The 17,374-nt window shown below is 42.6% G+C and overlaps 1 protein-coding gene across 2 annotated transcripts in view; it reads left to right on the top strand.

The window, feature by feature from the left end:
* Window positions 1-16,134: 16,134 nt before the first annotated feature.
* BCL11A (BCL11 transcription factor A) overlaps window positions 16,135-17,374 on the top strand; it is a 102,212-nt gene continuing 100,972 nt past the window's right edge. The window contains exon 1 of one of the 2 annotated variants that reach the window (XM_047854689.1): window positions 16,135-16,377. The gene's annotated coding sequence lies outside the window, so the exon portion shown is untranslated. The other variant, XM_047854688.1, reaches the window with a different exon arrangement.

Below are 17,374 nucleotides of genomic sequence, written 5' to 3'. Positions count from 1 at the left end.
AAAAAACATTTTATGTGAAGTGTAGATTGGACTTTTAATATAAAAAAGAAATGTTAAGCCATTCTATTTTAGGAAGGTTTGCCATCTTAGAATGAAAGCTGTTAGAACCGCATAGATTGGAATGTTCTCACAACTGTTGTCATCCTATGTTCCTCTGCAAACCTGTTAAATTACATGAGTGTAGGAATAAGGGATCTTTTTTATTATTATTAATTGACACTCATTTTTAGCTGGCATGTGCTGGCAGGTCTTTCCAGACAAACCTCAGACCGTATAAGACAGAGCTTCAATCTGAAAGTTTGGGAGTATTCTAAAGCTCTGTAATATGGAAGCTAGGAAGTGTAATATTAAAGTGATAAACATCTTATATTCAGTGTAATTCACAGTTTCTTTCATTCTTTTTACTATCTATAGATCTAAATCAAAACAAATTCCATAAAAGAGGGGGTTATTTTCAAGCACATTTTCCTTCAGAGAGCTCTTGAATATTTTATCATATCTATTTCTATACATATGCTATACATTTCTAGATCCCTGTTGAACAAAATCCAAGGTGATGATTAAAAAAAAAAAACTATGACATTAGAATTCCCAGGAGACATAAAGTTAGCCTTTGTAAATGAAATAAACTTTTGTTTGGGCAATTAAGGAATACACAGGGATATTAAGTCAAAGAACAATATGTCTGAACTATTAAATTGTGGTTTTTTTCCAGGAGGTTATTAAAAATGTATTTCAAATTACCAGAGTGGCAGGAAAAAATAAAAAATAACAACTTAAAACGGTTACATTTTCCTTTGCTGTTGAGAAGGCATATTGGATTTCATACGATTTGATTTCCAAGTACAATATTTCCAAATATCCACTTTAGGACGCGGTGAGAGGTTCACCCCCCACATTCCCAACAGTGAGACCTTTTGAGCTGTCACTGCAGCGAACTGTGAATGGGTGGGCACTTCAACTGTCATCTGGCAATGGGAATATATGGATTTTCTGGGCGTCCCTGGAATTGTGCAGAATCCCGGGATTTAGACAAGCTCTTCACAAGGTCAGACAAAAAACCAGACCCGGATCACGGTGCCGCCCAGCATCAAATGGGGCAGGAAGTATAAGCTTATGATGTGAGAAGGGAATCTGTGGTGTCTGAACAGCGTCTGCGTCCTCAAATGGTTAATTCCCCCAGGCTGTCATATTGCATAAACAGATCCTCCTTTAATAAAATTAATTAGGTTCTGAGCTTTATAGGGTGATGCCCACTGACCCTTTACATGCCTATTGTTCCCAGATCCAAGCGAAAGAAAAAACAGAGGCTGCCCAGTCGACAAGAGAGAGTCCCAAGTTGAAAGATTAGAAATCTCAAGTAGGAGCTGCGAGAGGGGGTGGAAGAAGCTAGGTAATGTTTGCTTCTGCACCGAACTTAAAAAAACAAAACAAAACAACGCAAAACCCAGCGCTGTGATGGGGTTTTGTTAATTTCGGTTTTTTGCAAGCGCCACGAAATTCAGGCTGTGTTGAGCTCCTGAGAAACATCCAGAGTCATTGCAGATTGCCGGGATGCGCAGCTTTAGTTCAAAAAAGACCCGAGGCATAGGGGCCGGGTTAGGTGGAGGGCACCACAGGATCTGCAAAAGAAAAGCAGTAACCTGCAAACCCACTTAGATTCCCACTACATCCCTCCCTTTTCTTCTGGCTACCCCCCAGCGCTATCCCGGGCATTTCACCGCACAAGTTGCTTCTGATATTCTTTTAAGTTTGCTAAGGGAACTCCTCGAGGGTGGGAGCGGGCGCTGGGATGGGGAAAGGTGAAATGTGGACCGTGGTCTTTTCTTTTCTTCTTCATCACAAGGGGCTTGAGGTCCCCGTCCTGAGGATTAAGTGAGCGCATCCCGGGCGCCTGTGGTCGAAGAAAATCTGAGGCACGACAGCAAACACTGCCCGATGTTGTTAGAAAAAAAAAAAATTTTTTTTAAGGGAGGGAAAACAATCGCCGTCGACCGGATGTTTCCAATTACAAGGGAGCCAGAGAACAGAAAGTGTTTGGGGGAGGGGGGGGACGTTTAGAGAGGATGGGCCAATATTTGGAGAGGATGGGGGAGGGTTGGAGGTGAGAAGAGACGCAGCGGGGTAAAATCCAAGCAATGAGGCTTCTGCGAGAAGAAGAGGAAAATAGGAAAATGAAGCAGAACTAGAAAAATGACAAAGTGTTGAGTGCTGATTTATTGCAGAAGCCTCTGGTCATTTCCATATATTGAAATGCGCCCAAGCGGCCAGTCAGTCAATTTCTTTTGAGCTGCTGCCGCCGCTGCCCACGGGCTGCCCACGTGACTCCCCCTCAGTCAGCCTCTTTACCACCCAGCCCCTGAAACAGACAGAAGAAGAGGAAAGAAAGAGAGTGTGAGGCAGAGGAAGCATCTGTGTACTGTAGTGGGTGATTTGAGAAGGAGCCATTTGGGTGGGTTTGGGGAAAGGAGGAATGTGGCCTGGGGAGGGGAGAGGTAGGTTTCAAGCTCCATTCAGGTGTTACATCCAGTGACTTCTCTGTTTGGCATCTTTCCATCTCTCTCTCTCTCTCTTTACTCTCCTCTTTTTTCCTCAGTCTCTTCTTTTCCTCTTATGTCTACCCTCCTAAGCAGTTAAAGGGGACAGAATACACCGATAGAAAAAAAATCTATCTACAAATACATAATGGGGATGGGTGTGGGTGGGGATGTAGGATATTCAAGTCAGATTTGATTTTGGTGTCTTTGATACTGTCCGTTGCTTTCGTAGATTTTCCTTAAGGAAAGGCGTGCACGCGCGCGCGCGTGCGCGCGTGTACACACACACACACACACGCACGCACATACACACACGCACATACACACACAAATCCTAGATAAAAGCCAGTGAGTTGTTAAAAATGAATTTGCAGCATTAGAGCTGTTAGCATCATTCAGCAAGCAGCAAGCTTGATAATTTCCAGGTGTTGGGGAACGCCGTTGTCCGGGAGCTCTTACAGAGCTTATAAATCCCTGTTGGGAGGGAGAAAAAAAATCTTTAGAGGTGAATGAAATATCAAATCACAAGACTCCTATGTAGATTTATGATTGCATAAGAAGCTTGATCATTTCCATATACTGAAATGTGCTGTCCTCCTGAGCCTGCCCAGCCCTTCCAGGAGACGAGGCGCTCCGTTCTGCCTTGATCAATGTTGACTATGAAGCAAGAAAGGAAGGGGGGGTGGTGGAAAGCAGGCTGGCACCAGATGGAGCGGGGTCTCGGGAAAGGTCAAGGTTAGCCCAGGCTGCTATTGAGTCGGTAGCAGCCTCACAGATAGATCTCTGCCTCGAAGGCACCCACTGGGGCTTCTCAAAATCAAATCTAATAGAAAAGGCAGTCACAGAATGAAATCGCTTCATCTGAATGCTAAAATTGTTATTAGGCTACATTAGAGAGATATCAGGCACGTGGTTACCAAAAAAGGGAGCATGCCTAGCAGTTTGTGTCTGAAAGAAAAGCTATGAATATGTTGATAACATCAGTAATGGGCAAGTAGAAGAGATGGTTATCTTTTTTTTTTTTTTGGTCTGAAGACCAGATTAACATATTAAATGAACATTTTTCCCCCTCTTTTCTGCAGAACTGCCTTATATTTTGAATTGCTTGGAATTCTTCTTTGGGAGGGGAGTTGTGGAAAAAAGTCATTCAATCCAGAAATAGGTGATCCTTACTGACCAAGTTTGACTCACTTAAGGAATTTTGTTAGCATCTTTCACCAGGTGTGTGCCTTTGGAAATTTATTCCTCAGGCATTACATCAGGGGTTGACACTACCATGGAAATAAGTCTTTCTGGCTTTGGACCACTGGAAATCTGTCAGAGGCCTTCCTCCTCTCCCACTTCTTCCCCACCCTCTTTTTCTGTTTGTATTCTTTTTAGAGACAGAACTGCTTCTGGAGAAAATTTCATCTCCCAGGCAAACCCAGCCTAGGAGAGCGCTTGAGACCAGACACACATAACCTGTTAGGGTAGCCGCACTAGCATTTTTCAGTCTCTCCCCCCAATTATCATAATGAAACCCACATTAGCTGTTTTTAACCTACAGCACAGCCATATCTTAAAGAAGGATTTAGTCTTGTAAAATAAATGTGGGCTACACTAGATTAAACACGATGACTGCACTCCAAGGGTTAATAAATTTAGAATTAACAGATCATCCCAGCTTGATACAGCTACTATAGATGATTTAATATGCAGCCTAAGTAGGTTGACAGTCAGCTCACAGATGCAGATAAGATCAAACAGTCTCTTGATTCAATAGATTGAATGGTTGTACTGAGTGTCTAGAAGGTGAGTGACAGAACATATATGGCAGGGGTTCTGGTAAAGAGGAGCTTCGATTCCCAACTGCTGTTTTGTGCACTGGTTTTCTTTCTTTCTTTCTTTCTTTCTTTCTTTCTTTCTTTCTCTCTTTCTCTCTTTCACAGTTAACCTGTAGCAATAAAACCCAAAGCAGGGAACAGGGGTTTAAAAATTCTCCTCCTCATATAGAATAATGGGAGCTTGTTTAAGTTTTGAGTAAAGAAAAGATGGATACCTTTAATATCAAGATCTATTTCTAATTAGTTCTTCCTGGTAACTAATATCCACTGGTTCCTGTCCTTCTCTCTCCTTACAGGCTCTCAGGTCAGGGCTCCACAGACAGGATGCAGGATTCCTGGATGATGCAGATAAAGGCAGGCTCATTGCTAAAATTATATAGGTAATTTCCTCAGCCCTCTACTGTGCTCTAGCTGTGAAGATCTGAATATGGAAATGAAGTGCAAAGCTAAGGTGAAATTCAAACTCCAGTACATAGCCACTGCAAGATGTTTACACTAGGAGAAAGCTTCCCTGTCTGAAATTGGTGGTAAAAAATAGCAAAACTGGGGGGTGGGGGGCTGGGGAAGCTTGGGGAGTGTCCAACAGAAAAAGTTACGAGTATCTGTGCATCAAGGCTTGCCTTGGTGGCTCTATCTAGAGTTTCTAATACCTAACTGAGCTTTTTTTTTTCCAGTTTAATTTCCTTTATGTATTCTGACTGTACTCAACAGTTTTAAAAGAAGTGTGTGTGACCTGATGTGATAGACAAGTTTATAACAGTTTTATGATTTGATCAAGAGCAAGGGCTTCTCCTAAACCCATTAGATTCTGTCATGTGAATATATATTCAGGCAATTTAAAAATGCATATTATGTATTCAATAGACCGGCACAGGTCTGAATTGTATCATGTTATTTTGTTCTATCCGCCCCCCCTCAAGTCTTAATATGAAAATCTCTAATAGAGTGACTATAGAGCTATGGCAATCAGTTTTCCAATGTTCCTAACTTGCTTGTTTCATTTATTTATTTTATTTCATTTTATTTTTGAATATCAAAATGTCCAGTCCACCACTATGAGGTAATGGCCCACAAGTTTTCCTTCAATAAATAAAGCCATTTGAAACTGAATAATAGCTCTACACACAGTTAACACCTTAACTTTTCCCTCTCTACTCAAATGTCCTAGTGGGTAGCATGATATTCTTCTAATTCAGAATTTATTATCATTAGGTAACCTCTAGGAAATTCTTAAAATACTTCATTCTTTAAAAAATGCAGTTTCAGGTCTTGGTGTGGTTTTTTTGTTTGTTTTGTTTTTTGGGTTGTTTTTGTTTTTTTTTTTTTTTTTTGAGAAATAAAACCTATTTCAATGTAACCTGCGTATTTAAAGGTTTTGAGATAAAAGCAGATCTTCCCATTTTAGGCCAGGGAAAGTGTTTAAAGTGTATTTGTGATGGGCAGAAGGAACTCTGAACGTGGGAATGGCTGTTTCTGGAGCAGGGATGGTAGGCATTTATTTCACATATTAACCAGATCTAAATGCCTCCGAATTTTATTTTCCCTTTCTTGGACAACCTGTGATTGCAGCAGGGGGCACTACCAACATACGAATTACTTGGAAGTAGGGAACTCCAGCTCTCCTGTTTCCCCGACTACTTAGAGGCATAGCCACTGAAAACAGTTATCTCTCAGAAATTTGCATATTTATGGTGCCTCCTGCAGGTTCCTGTGATTGCTTTACAGTCAGGAAAGGTAACAGAAAAATATATATCCTCCTTTAAAACATGAAAAAGGATCATATAGGAACAGTGACTCTAATAGGAGACTAATCCTTGCAAAGCCTGTAGCATGAAATTTGTTTCTGGAACATTTTTGTTTTGGTTTTGTTTTAGGATTTGAAGGGAATATTTTGGAAGTTATTGGACGAAGTCCCTGATTCCTTGAAAATAGATATAGGAAAATACTTAACATCTTGAGAAAAAAATTAGCATAGACTTACTTATTCATTGAATGAATACCTCTAAAGAACAGAAAATTCCTTACAGACACAGAAAAGCCACCCAATAGATCATTTAAAAGCCTGGTTCCATGGCATATCTATTTTTTTAGTCCTAGTCATAAGCAACGAACAAATGTGCAGCACAGCTTTGGATATAAAAGTTAATTAGGTCTCAGAAGAGAATAGTTTCATTTTTATTGGCTCTGAGTTCCAAGGATACCTTTGATACACCTTTTCTTTCAGCCCTTTTTGACCTTCTTTGTGGAAACTGTACATGGGCCACTCAGGCGTGTTTCGTTCTGGATGCCAGATTTCAGTGACTCCGCTCACCTCTGAAAAGCACTCCACCAATGTAAGCAACACAACTGAAATTACACCCAGAAAAATCTAATGTTATGTTCACCTCAGGACCAAGATGCAGTTCACGTGATCTTTCAGTAGGGGTTTTAGTTCAGGAAGAGATTTCCTGCACTCCTCAGCTGGCAATACCTGAACACAGGAATATGGAGGCTGAGACTTTAATTCTGAGTTGTTCAGTTTCCATGTATCTTCATCAGGGCCTCATCCTTATTTTATCATGAGTGTATTCTGCTTAATTTCCTTCCCTCTTAAAAGGCCAGTGTACAGGGCTCCTAAACCATTACTGCAGTCCTTAGCAAACCTCCTTAGTGATGGCAGAACTCCACCATCCACAGCCTCCTCTGTAGCCCGTCTTTTCCTATGGAAGTGCCTATCAAAATCTAGGGGATGAAAATAATTTTTCCTGCAATTAGACTTTACATAATAAAGACACCATGTAGTAAAAATAATATGTGCTATCAATAATACGTGGTGACATAAATGTCCAAACTGTGAGCAGAAGGATTCTCTTATCACACATTAGTCACCACAGCAGTATGTCTACTTATGTACTACCTTTCAGTGCCACATTAGGCGATATATCTGTTTGTTATTCTGGGTAGGGAAATTCTCATTAAAATAATTACCGCCATCATCTTATTATTTCAGTGCAAGTGTATCCACAATGTTTAAGCATTTGGTATTATGCTGAAAAAAATATAGATCTCAGGATTCATATTTATTTACTTGCTGCTGGTCAATCCCTTGTCTCTAAAAAATGAAGAAAAGCTACCACCTGAAAATCATGGCTCTTTTGCCCCTCTCGGCTCCCACAGTGGTAAGTGTCTTCCTTCTACAATGTTTAAAAATTGGAAGTAATGAATCACAACTTCTTAGTGTTGTCAGAAGTGTATTCACTTTGAACGTTTCTATGAATGAGATATCATGTCAGTCTTACTGAGGGTACACTAGCTGAAAACACAAGCCTGGACTCAGCTTAAAAGTGTTCTCTTTGTCACGTTAATTTTAAAGAGATTGAAACACTTCAATGTGAAGACCAGTGGAAGTAAAACAATCCAGCTTGGAATTCTAAAGATGTTAGTAAAACTAAAGTTATACCAACTTTTTAAAAAAGTAGTTCCTCTTTGGTTTGCGGCTGCTTTTCAGTTTGATTTATTTATGCTAAAATAAAAGAAAAAATTGAAACTTGCAAGTCCCCATGAAGAAGAGTTGACTTCCTGCAAAACATATGCTTTAAAATGAGCATATTTTAAATGTTCTAGAATCTTTAAATCAACACATGCAAAAGAGCTATAATCTTTAGCAAACTCATTTATGGGCTTAATATCCAAATAATTAATATTCAAATAATTAATAATATAATATATATGCTTTCCCCCCCTCGTGCTCAGAGTCCGAGAGGGAGTTTATTTTGAAAATCCACTAATCTTGTGTTTTCTCCTACTAATTAAGCTTGGAGTTCAAGATTCAATATGTCGAGGAGAGGGCCGTGATTCTTTTTCCATCTTCTGTTAAGAGCACATGCTGATATTTCTGAGCAAGGCCACAGAAATCACTGTTTGTAAGAAGTAGTAGGGCGGATGCCAGTATAAGTCTCTATGAGCCTTGCCTCCTTCAAATAAGAACCAGCTAGAACAGGTCTTGATATTTGAAGAAGGTAGTATTTGAGAATCAGACTCCAGAATTAATCTCTCAGAGTTACTCTGTGTTATAAAGCACTTGGATTTGAGCTGTTTGAATATTTTATTGCATTTCAAAATCTGAGAACTGAGAATGATAAAGAAGACATTTGAATTTATGGTAGAAGAGATTTTGAAGTTCCTGAAAATCTAAGCGGTCTATTTTGTAAGTCTTTGTTCCTGGACCAGACATTTTCCTAAGGTCCTACTCTGTGCTAAGGGCCGGGGGGTGGGGGGGTGGGGAGAGGAGGAATGATGAAAATGGCAGAAGTTCTGCCCTCTAAGCACTGACAACCCAGGACTTGAGTCAGGTAGTGGTGGTGGTTTTTATGACATAAGTTATTAAATGAAATATACACAGAGAGACATGCAATTGTTTCCACCTGATACAAATGGGCTCGCGGTTTATAATGTGTCAAATAGTAGTGCAAATGGCCTGTACTTCTTAACTATTTAATAAGTGAAATAATATGATTTTCCACTGTATGCATATTTATTAGTGAGCAGACGCAAATACTTGAATCTTTTTCATCTGCAGCAGCAACTGAAAGTGCATCTGTGGAATTCACTCCTTGGTTCAACAAATGTATTAAATGTCCACTATGCATTAAGGAAGTGAAATAGCATCATTTTAAAAAGGCTACATTCACAAATGCATGCTAGAAATAGTCTATAATATTGCCTACAAAACAAATGTAGTACAGAAAACTCACTTCTCAAAAGTAACTATTTAATAACATCATAAAACTGAAAACAATAGATTATCACAGATGTTCAGGACCAAACCTTATTATTTACCATTCTTATTTATGGGAAACCAAGTTTCTTTTTCTAGAAAGTAAAAATTCTTGTGTCAGAAGTGACCAGAGCAATGTTCCCTGAAACCAGGTCCTTGCTAAAGGCTTAGAATTATTCAAATCAGAATAGTGAAGCCAGGGCTATAGAAAGCAAGGATAATAGTGTGCATCAGGATGGCTCTGGCACGTGTGACTTGTGAACTTTATGTGATATGCTTGTGCCTGTGGACGTGCATCCTAGTGCCTTAAAAATAAAAGCCATATAAGAGCAGGAATCATGTCTCATGACTGCTCAGTGCGGTGCTCCATAAACAAAGAAAGAATAACAATTCTTGGGACCAGATTCTTCCTTTTATAGGAACCTGGAGGTTTAGATAACTGACCTTGTGCAAAGGATTTTTTTTTAAGAGAAAGAGAGAGAAAACAGGCAAACTGTGTACAAGCAGGAATGGGAGACTAGAGAGATTTGTTTATCCTCCACCAAGCTGCCAAAGAAAGATGAAATAAGAATAGGCATTTTCTACCAGAAAAGTTCCCTTTGCTGAATTTGGCAGCAAAAACAAATACTTATGATTAACTATCAGAAGAAGAAGGTGTCTTCGTTTCTGGAAAAAGGACCAGAATAGTCCCAGCTATTTGGTGATCTCTGGGAATGGTTGGCACACATCTGGAGAGGTCGTGGGGCTAGGCGTTTGTGGGGTTTATGAGAGATTGGCAAAAAAGGAACTTGAGCCTGGTGACATGTCTTGATGACTACTTCTCTTTTGCCACCCAACTAATGCCAGAGAAGACCAAGTAAAACTATTGTGAAGTGAGAATTGTCAAGGCCATAATGGTATATGATGGGCTGGTTTGGTGATCTGATTTCCGTAAGAGAGAACAGAGAAAATGAACTGCTGCTCTTCTTCTGGAAGAGAAAAGGTTTCTAAATGGAGATATGGTGGCTGCACAGTGCTTCGTGGGTCTTCCTGTATGAAGTCAGTGATCTTCCTGTCTCCAACAACACCCAGCCATGGCCACATCTTGGTGTGTGTGTGGCAAGGGCACAGGGGAGCACGTATTTGAAAACTCCACTTGAACTCATCTACCACCTGTCTTTTATGGAATGGCTAAAACAAGAAGGATTGGAGAAGCAAGGGTTTGAGCTTTCCACTTTCATCTTTCGTCCCGTTTTTACTGCCCTCTCATGGACATATTCACCCTTATATCCCACTCCTGTGTTTATCACTGCCATCTCAACCCCCCTAACCTCCACCCCACTACCATTGCCTCTATTACCGCCACCGTCCTTGTTTTCCTTATCAGCCACATCCTCACCAACAAACATTAATGACATATTATATTGGTGTTATTGACATATTATAAAATGTCATATTAAAAATAAAATGACATATTATATCAGGTTAATAAAACATATTGCAAAACTCTGGTCCATTAGATAATCCAAGGTACATTCTTCATCTATCTGTGAACAACGTCAGGCAGAGAAATATTTAGTGATTTGTGTGTATGTAGTCCTTGGGTAGTTCAATGCTGACTGTACCATGCTTGCTGTGACTTTCTGAGCAAACCAAGCGATAGCAGGAAGACTACAACTTTCTGAAATAAGATGTTAATACCTCTTTTATTTTTTACCACGGAGTAGATAGACTAGGTAAAGATAGAGGTGCTTTATTTCCTTTTGGTAAATTTATACTTTTTATCAGAATGTGACTTAGAATATATATATATCTGTGTATGTATATGAGGCTGCAACATTCCTTGACATACAGTCTGAATTTTGTTTCTTTCCATTTCTCTCTTCCTCCCTCCCCCTCTCTCTTTGTATGCATATTCTAGGATAATAAAATAATAACTTATTAGAACAACAAAGACTACTTGTCCAAATAAAGGACTAACTACCTATAAAATTTCCTTTTAGATAGTGAACTCATAGCTAGAAGTTGGCAATAAGACCATCTGAAACCACTAAAAATCATTTCTGTGATGTTCTGTAAGGAAGACAGGGAGGATAAGAGGAAAGGAGTGGGGATGGGGGGAAGGAAGGGGAGGGAAGAGAGAGAGAGAGAGAGAGAGTTTGTTCTCCAAAAGCTTTCTCAGCTGAGTTATTCTGTCTTTTATAAAACAACTTCACATCTGGACTGATAAGTTGAATTCCACCCAGTGCCATTTAAATAGCCCAAGTTATAAACCTCTTAAACTTGAGGTTTATAATAGAAACACTGACAGACCCTTAACTATAGTGCCTCTATAGTAATGAAAGCACAACTATTTCATTATAGCAGTGTCTGGCAGGGCCGCTATAATTAAGAGTCTGTCAGCGTTTCCATTATAAACCCAAATTTTAAGAGGTTTTTAACTCACATTGTTTTAAATCACATTGGGCTGAAACTTGCTGTACAAAATGTCAGACCAGATGTGGCGTGTGTGTGTGTGTGTGTGTGTGTGTGTGATATGTTGCTTTTCCTCTTATTTACCCCTCCCCCTGCCAAAAGAAGCCAATAGGTGAAGCTTGTTTTTGTGATTGGGTGTGAAAAACATGTACTGAAAAAAATTATTCCCTTGTTAAAAGCAGAAGATTCAGAGGGTGGCAGAGAATTAAGTTTGAGATACTTTTAATTTTTGGTCGTTTTGATTGTATTTTTTCCTTTAAAAGTGCTCTCATTTGGGAAACTGGATATGTTCATATCCAAAAAGCAATGTTAAAAAGTGAATCTTTTGATATTGGATTCCTGACATTCGTTTATTTGGAAGATATCTGATAATGTAGGCTGCTGGAGATGATGGAAATATCTTGCATTAGTACTCTTAATTTTTCAGTTGCTCTAACATTTGGGATAATCTTTTTGAACTCACCATCTTTGGTGGGAATCACTTTTAGGCTAAAATTAGCTCTTACAATAGGGTTGCCTGATGAAAGCCTTACTGGTCTCTGGGGGAAACTAGTAGAATTTGAATGGTTATGTTGGTTTCATTTACGTGGTAATAGGATTTATTCACTTATTTGCTCAAAAACCATTAATGGAGCATCTACTGTGCACTGGGTATTGAAATACTGTGTATTCACATACTGTGGAACTAGTATGCTTCCATTGCAGTACATTGGACTGGCTTTATTGCCCAATACCTATGTGTCTTCGATGCCAACGTTTGGGAGCTAAACTATTTTACCTAGCAGTGTTCTAACCAGAACTTGTCTTCCAAAGGGCTTCTTGCTTAAATGGTGAGACTGCTTCCCCCTACCCATACATTATTGACTCAGCACACAGCAACCCAGTCTGGAGGCAAGTATAGACTTATTTAGAGCAGATTCAGCTTTTTCCTTCTTTTCTTCCCTTTCTCCATTCCTTCATTAGTCCCTCTTTCCCTCCTTCTTTCTTCCTTCCTTCTCCTTTCTTTCTTTCTTTCTTTCTTTCTTTCTTTATCTCTCTTTCTTTTTCTTTCTTTCTTTCTTTCTTTCTTTCTTTCTTTCTTTCTTCTTTTTCTTTTTTTGAACAGAAACATCCAGGTATATGAAGTAGCCTGCCTGCCAGCCAGCTAAAGGCCCAGGGAGCCTCTGGAGAAATACCAGACTAACTGCTCCCCCAGGAACCTCCCTGGGGAATGTTTGCCTTTGCATAAGGTATAGACACAGTCCTGGGGTGGGGGGGGGGGGGGGGGGAGGCCTCCTTAGGTCCTAGGCTCTGGATCACACTGGCAGTAGAGGAGGAAGAAATGTTATAGGGAGGTGGGGGCTGAGGGAGGCTGGGGAGAGGAGGGATCAGTGGTCCTTCTTCTCACCTTTCAATTTAGGGGGCCCACTTAAGGCCCACCCTCTTTCTCACACACAACTCCCTTCATTTTTTTAAAATTAATTTTTCCTTTGTCTTAAGGACACCCTAGCACTCCCACCCTCAAGAACCCCAAATGTAAAACCTATGCCAAATATTGAATCTAAGCCCAAGTTTTATTTTTATGAAGATGACTGCCCATTCTCTATTTTCTGAATGGCTATTAGGCCAAAAAAAAAAAAAAAAAAGAAAAAAAAAAAAAAAGAAAAGGAAGAAAGAAAAAAAAGGAAAATCAAAAGCAAGGTGGAACTGATTGTAACAATTTTTTAACCATTCATTCAGTCATTCATTTATTTATCTTTAAGCCTATAAAGGTGTTTCCCCCTAAAGGCAGAGAGTGAGTATTTTATTTTAATCTTGTAGTTTCCAATGAGACAGACCTTTTAACCCTTCATTCTCCAGCTCAGCCCGAGTTCCCCGCGCCAGGCGATCCTCGGCACGAGGGCTGGGACTGTATTAAGTCTCTCTCTTGGAGCTGTTTGTTGACCACATTCACGTTCTGAGCCCTGAAGCTAAAAGCACTTTACACCATAAAATAAAAGCACTGTCTTTTTTTCTAAAAGGTTACGTCTGGAGGCCACGCGGCTCATACTTCATACCGAAAACTACTGAAAGGACTATGAAATCCTCTATGATTTACACTCTCTCACTGCATTAGGGTATAGATCTACTCGACTCTAAAAATACGGTGGGTTTCTAACCGACGTGAATATATGTGCATTATTTCAGAAAGTCTGTTAGAAAACTTGTCAACACATTATAAAGCATAAACCAGGACTTGGCTATTAAGTACGGAGATCAGAGGCAGAATATATACTGCAGGAAGTCCTGGGGAGTCTCCTCCGCGGGCAAGATAAAAAGGGGGAGGAGGGGAGAGGAGGGGTCGTCTGTTGCCCTGGAGTTTACATTCAGTGTCGTCACCAAAGGTTTGGGAAAGAGCTCACGGAGCATAATTAGCAAAGATTCCACAGCTCCAAATGAAGTTAACTGAACGGCCAGAAAATAATTTTAACGTTGTCATAATTTATTACTTTCTTAAAGCCACTTTGGTAAAGGTAAATATACTTATTGTGTATCCAAGTGTGCGCGTTTAAAGTGAACTTTCACCCCTCTACAAAACCATCTGCATCATTAATCAATACTTATGTAATATTTTTAAACCTCTTAAAACAATACATTTTTCTTTCTTTAAACACGCATACAAACCCTTCCCCACCCCACCCCCCACTTTTGGGCTCTTTAGCGAGCATCCAGCAGCAAAGAGGGAGGGGGCATCACTCGTAGGGGCGAGCACAAGGGACCAGCAGTGGGGGTGCGCGACGAGGAGGGATCAAATGCCAATACACAGCCCAGGTTTTCTGGACTGGGTGAAATCAGGCTGGGGGAGGGGCGGGAGCGGAGGGCAGTTCCTATTTCACTCTGGGCATTTTATGATGGTGGAATTAAATATATGTTAATGGTGGAAACGTCGCTGCTTACCTCTCCACTGGCACCCAGAGAAAGCAGCTGCAAAACTGGGTTTTTAATGTATGTTTTAAGATGTGGTTTCGGAAGGAACCCCCTGGAATCTGAAACAAGTGCAATAACATAGCAGACCTACTTGTAACTAAGTGCTTAATTTCCTATGATTTTTTTAAAAAAGAAAATCAATAAAATGTTGCCAGTTATTTATTGGAAATAACCACAGATAGCGGCCCTGATGGGGTGCCGGTTTTAGAGAGCACACAATTGTGTAATGAATTGTAATTCAGAAGACTGTTAAATGTGAACCACAGAACCTTTCAGAGGTAATAAAGTCATTACTTTTTACACTACAGCCAACCCTGAAAAGCTTTATACACACCATTATATATAAATCATACATATATATTTCCACAACACACATTCGCCCATTTATATACCTTCTCTATATATAGACTTTCATGGATGGATGGATGGATGGGGGAAATATTTAAATGTGAAAACTCGGTTCCGAAAGAATCTGACTCACTATTGTTACCTGATGAGGCTTTTATCTTATTTATTTATTTTTCAAAGACCTCCCAGTTGCACTTTCTTCTTCCCTCTCTTCGCCTTCCCTCCAACCATTCATTTCTACGCACCCCCTGTCTCTTGTAATGACACTCTTTTGGTCGCTCTAAAGCTAGTTTAAAAAGATTAAAAAAAAAAAAAAAAAGACAGTAGTGGGAGATGCCGACCTGCTCTGAAGAACTCATGAAAAAGGGGAAATGGTGTAACGCACACACTACAGAGCTTTACTGCAAGTGAATCTTCCTGCTTCTTAAACAGGATTTGAATGCCTCCCCCCTACCCCTAAGCTGGAGGGGAACAATAACAACAAAACACATTTACGCAAACCCAGTTCAGCACACATCTCTCCTAATCTTGAACATCAAACCCTCCCTTTCTTCCTTAGTGGGGCCCGAAGCTTCGCCGAGCCAGGCAAGCCAGTCATTTTCCAATAGGTTTGAAACTTTACTAAGACAACACGAGAATAAACAGCCGTTTGCCTGCGCGGCAGGGAGGTGGGTGCGCGCTTGCAAGCCGGGGGCTTTAGCTTAAAACAATAAAGCCCCCAGCCGGGTGGGTGAATTTACAGAAACGACGTCCCTTAGACTGAGGAGGGGGAAAGAGAAAACGCGAGGGGTTGTGGAGCCGCTTGGAGGAAAGGGAAGGAAGGCTCCTTGCTCTGCAGACACACACTCACACACGTCCACCTGCAGCTCCGAGTCTCGCGGGCCACAGCGACCCGCCTCCACCCTACACCCCCCACGCCTTCCTTGGACTTGAGTCCATTTGCTTCTCCCACCACCCCACCCCCAGCCCCCCCTGCCCTTCCGGATTTGGAATCGCAGCTCTGGCTCCTCGGCGGCGGCGGCGGCGGCGGCTGAGGCTACAGGGTGGCGCAGGCAGGCGGGGAGGCTGGGAGGCGGGAGACGCCGGGGGACTTTGCAGACACGTTTCTGAATAAACTTTCCAATCGCAGGGGGTGCTGTTGCTGTACATTTTACGTAAAACTGAAAGTATCCCACGCCAGAGTGAAGCCCGCTTTTTGACAGCGGCAGCACGCGCGCGCGCGCTCGCGCGCGCGCGTGTGTGCGCGCGAGAGCGCGTGTGTGCATTAAAGAGACAGGGGTTTATTTCCAACAGGTCTTCCTTAATTTCCCGGGAACGTCTGTGGAAAGGCCAGAGGGACCTGCAGACTCTAGGGTGTATGCCTTGGCTCTGGGCGCCTGAGCAGCACGGCGTTGACCCAGGGTAGTCACCCCACCACCGTGGTCTCCCCGCTGCTCCTGCGAACCAGTGGCTGTCTCTCCAATCCCCATTTTCTTCCCCCGGGTAACAGCACAGGAATAGTTGTGTCCTGCCTGTAAGAAACATTTTTCTTTCCATTCCTCTATGCTCTAGCAGTTGCTCTGGAGTGGGAGGGGGTGTGTCCATCCCTGGGACCTGGCTCGAGGACCTCCCGCGGCGCCGGGAGCACGTTCCCAGGGACTGGAACTCTCGGGACTGCCCATGCTTTGTCCTCTGGCCCGCGGCCGCTCGGTGAGGTGGACGCCTCGGCGCCTTCCTCGCCCCGGGCCCCGGTACTCCCCTCTGGGGACTGGGACGTCCCCGAGTCTGGCTCCTCGTTCTTTATTCCTTGGCCTCTGTCTCCGCCACCCTGGGGGGCCTAGACTCCGTGCTTCCAGTTGGCAATCACTTGCCAGGGTGCTCAGATCCCAGCACCCACCCCCCCGCCCCCGCTCGGCCTTAGGGGTGCCCTCTGGCCGGGGCCTCTTCCCTCGCCCTTGCTCCCTCTCTCCAGGCTACCCCGGCCGCGGGAGGCCCCAGAGCTGCCTTTCCGGACCCGTAACCCTCCAAACTTGGGCTGGACTCCGTTTTGCCGCGCGCTCCCTCCCGCCTCCCCTCTCCGGCTGCGGAGCTGTAACTTGGAGGCTTAGCTCTCAACTTCGGGTGATTTTTCTTTGCTATCTTCTCCTCAGGCAAAGTTTCCCGAGCGCAGCCGCGGGCTCAGGGCTTTCACTACGGCCCCGGGCATCCGCACGCGGAGAGCGAGCGCGGCCGTGGCGCGGCGGTGAGGGGAAGTGGGTGTGCGCACGGAGGAGGGTGTCCGGGAGCAACTCTACCTGGCTTCCCTCCGCCCGCGCTTCCCCGGACCCGGGCTGCAGTCTTGCTGTACACTCTTGTCTTTTTTTTTTTTTTTAAGTAATCTTTCATTTTAGGGTCTGCGTCCGGGGGGGAGCAGGGCGCACGTCTTGCTCCCCCCCCCCCCCGCCACCCCTTTCTTCTCTCCCGGCCACGCTGCCGCCACGGCGCTCGCTGCGGCCACTGGTGAGCCTGCGGCCCCAGCGCCCCCTCCCCTC

Source organism: Prionailurus viverrinus, chromosome A3 (assembly GCF_022837055.1).
Source record: "Prionailurus viverrinus isolate Anna chromosome A3, UM_Priviv_1.0, whole genome shotgun sequence".
Classification (NCBI taxonomy): domain Eukaryota; kingdom Metazoa; phylum Chordata; class Mammalia; order Carnivora; family Felidae; genus Prionailurus; species Prionailurus viverrinus.
This window is presented reverse-complemented; position numbering and strand designations above follow the sequence as displayed.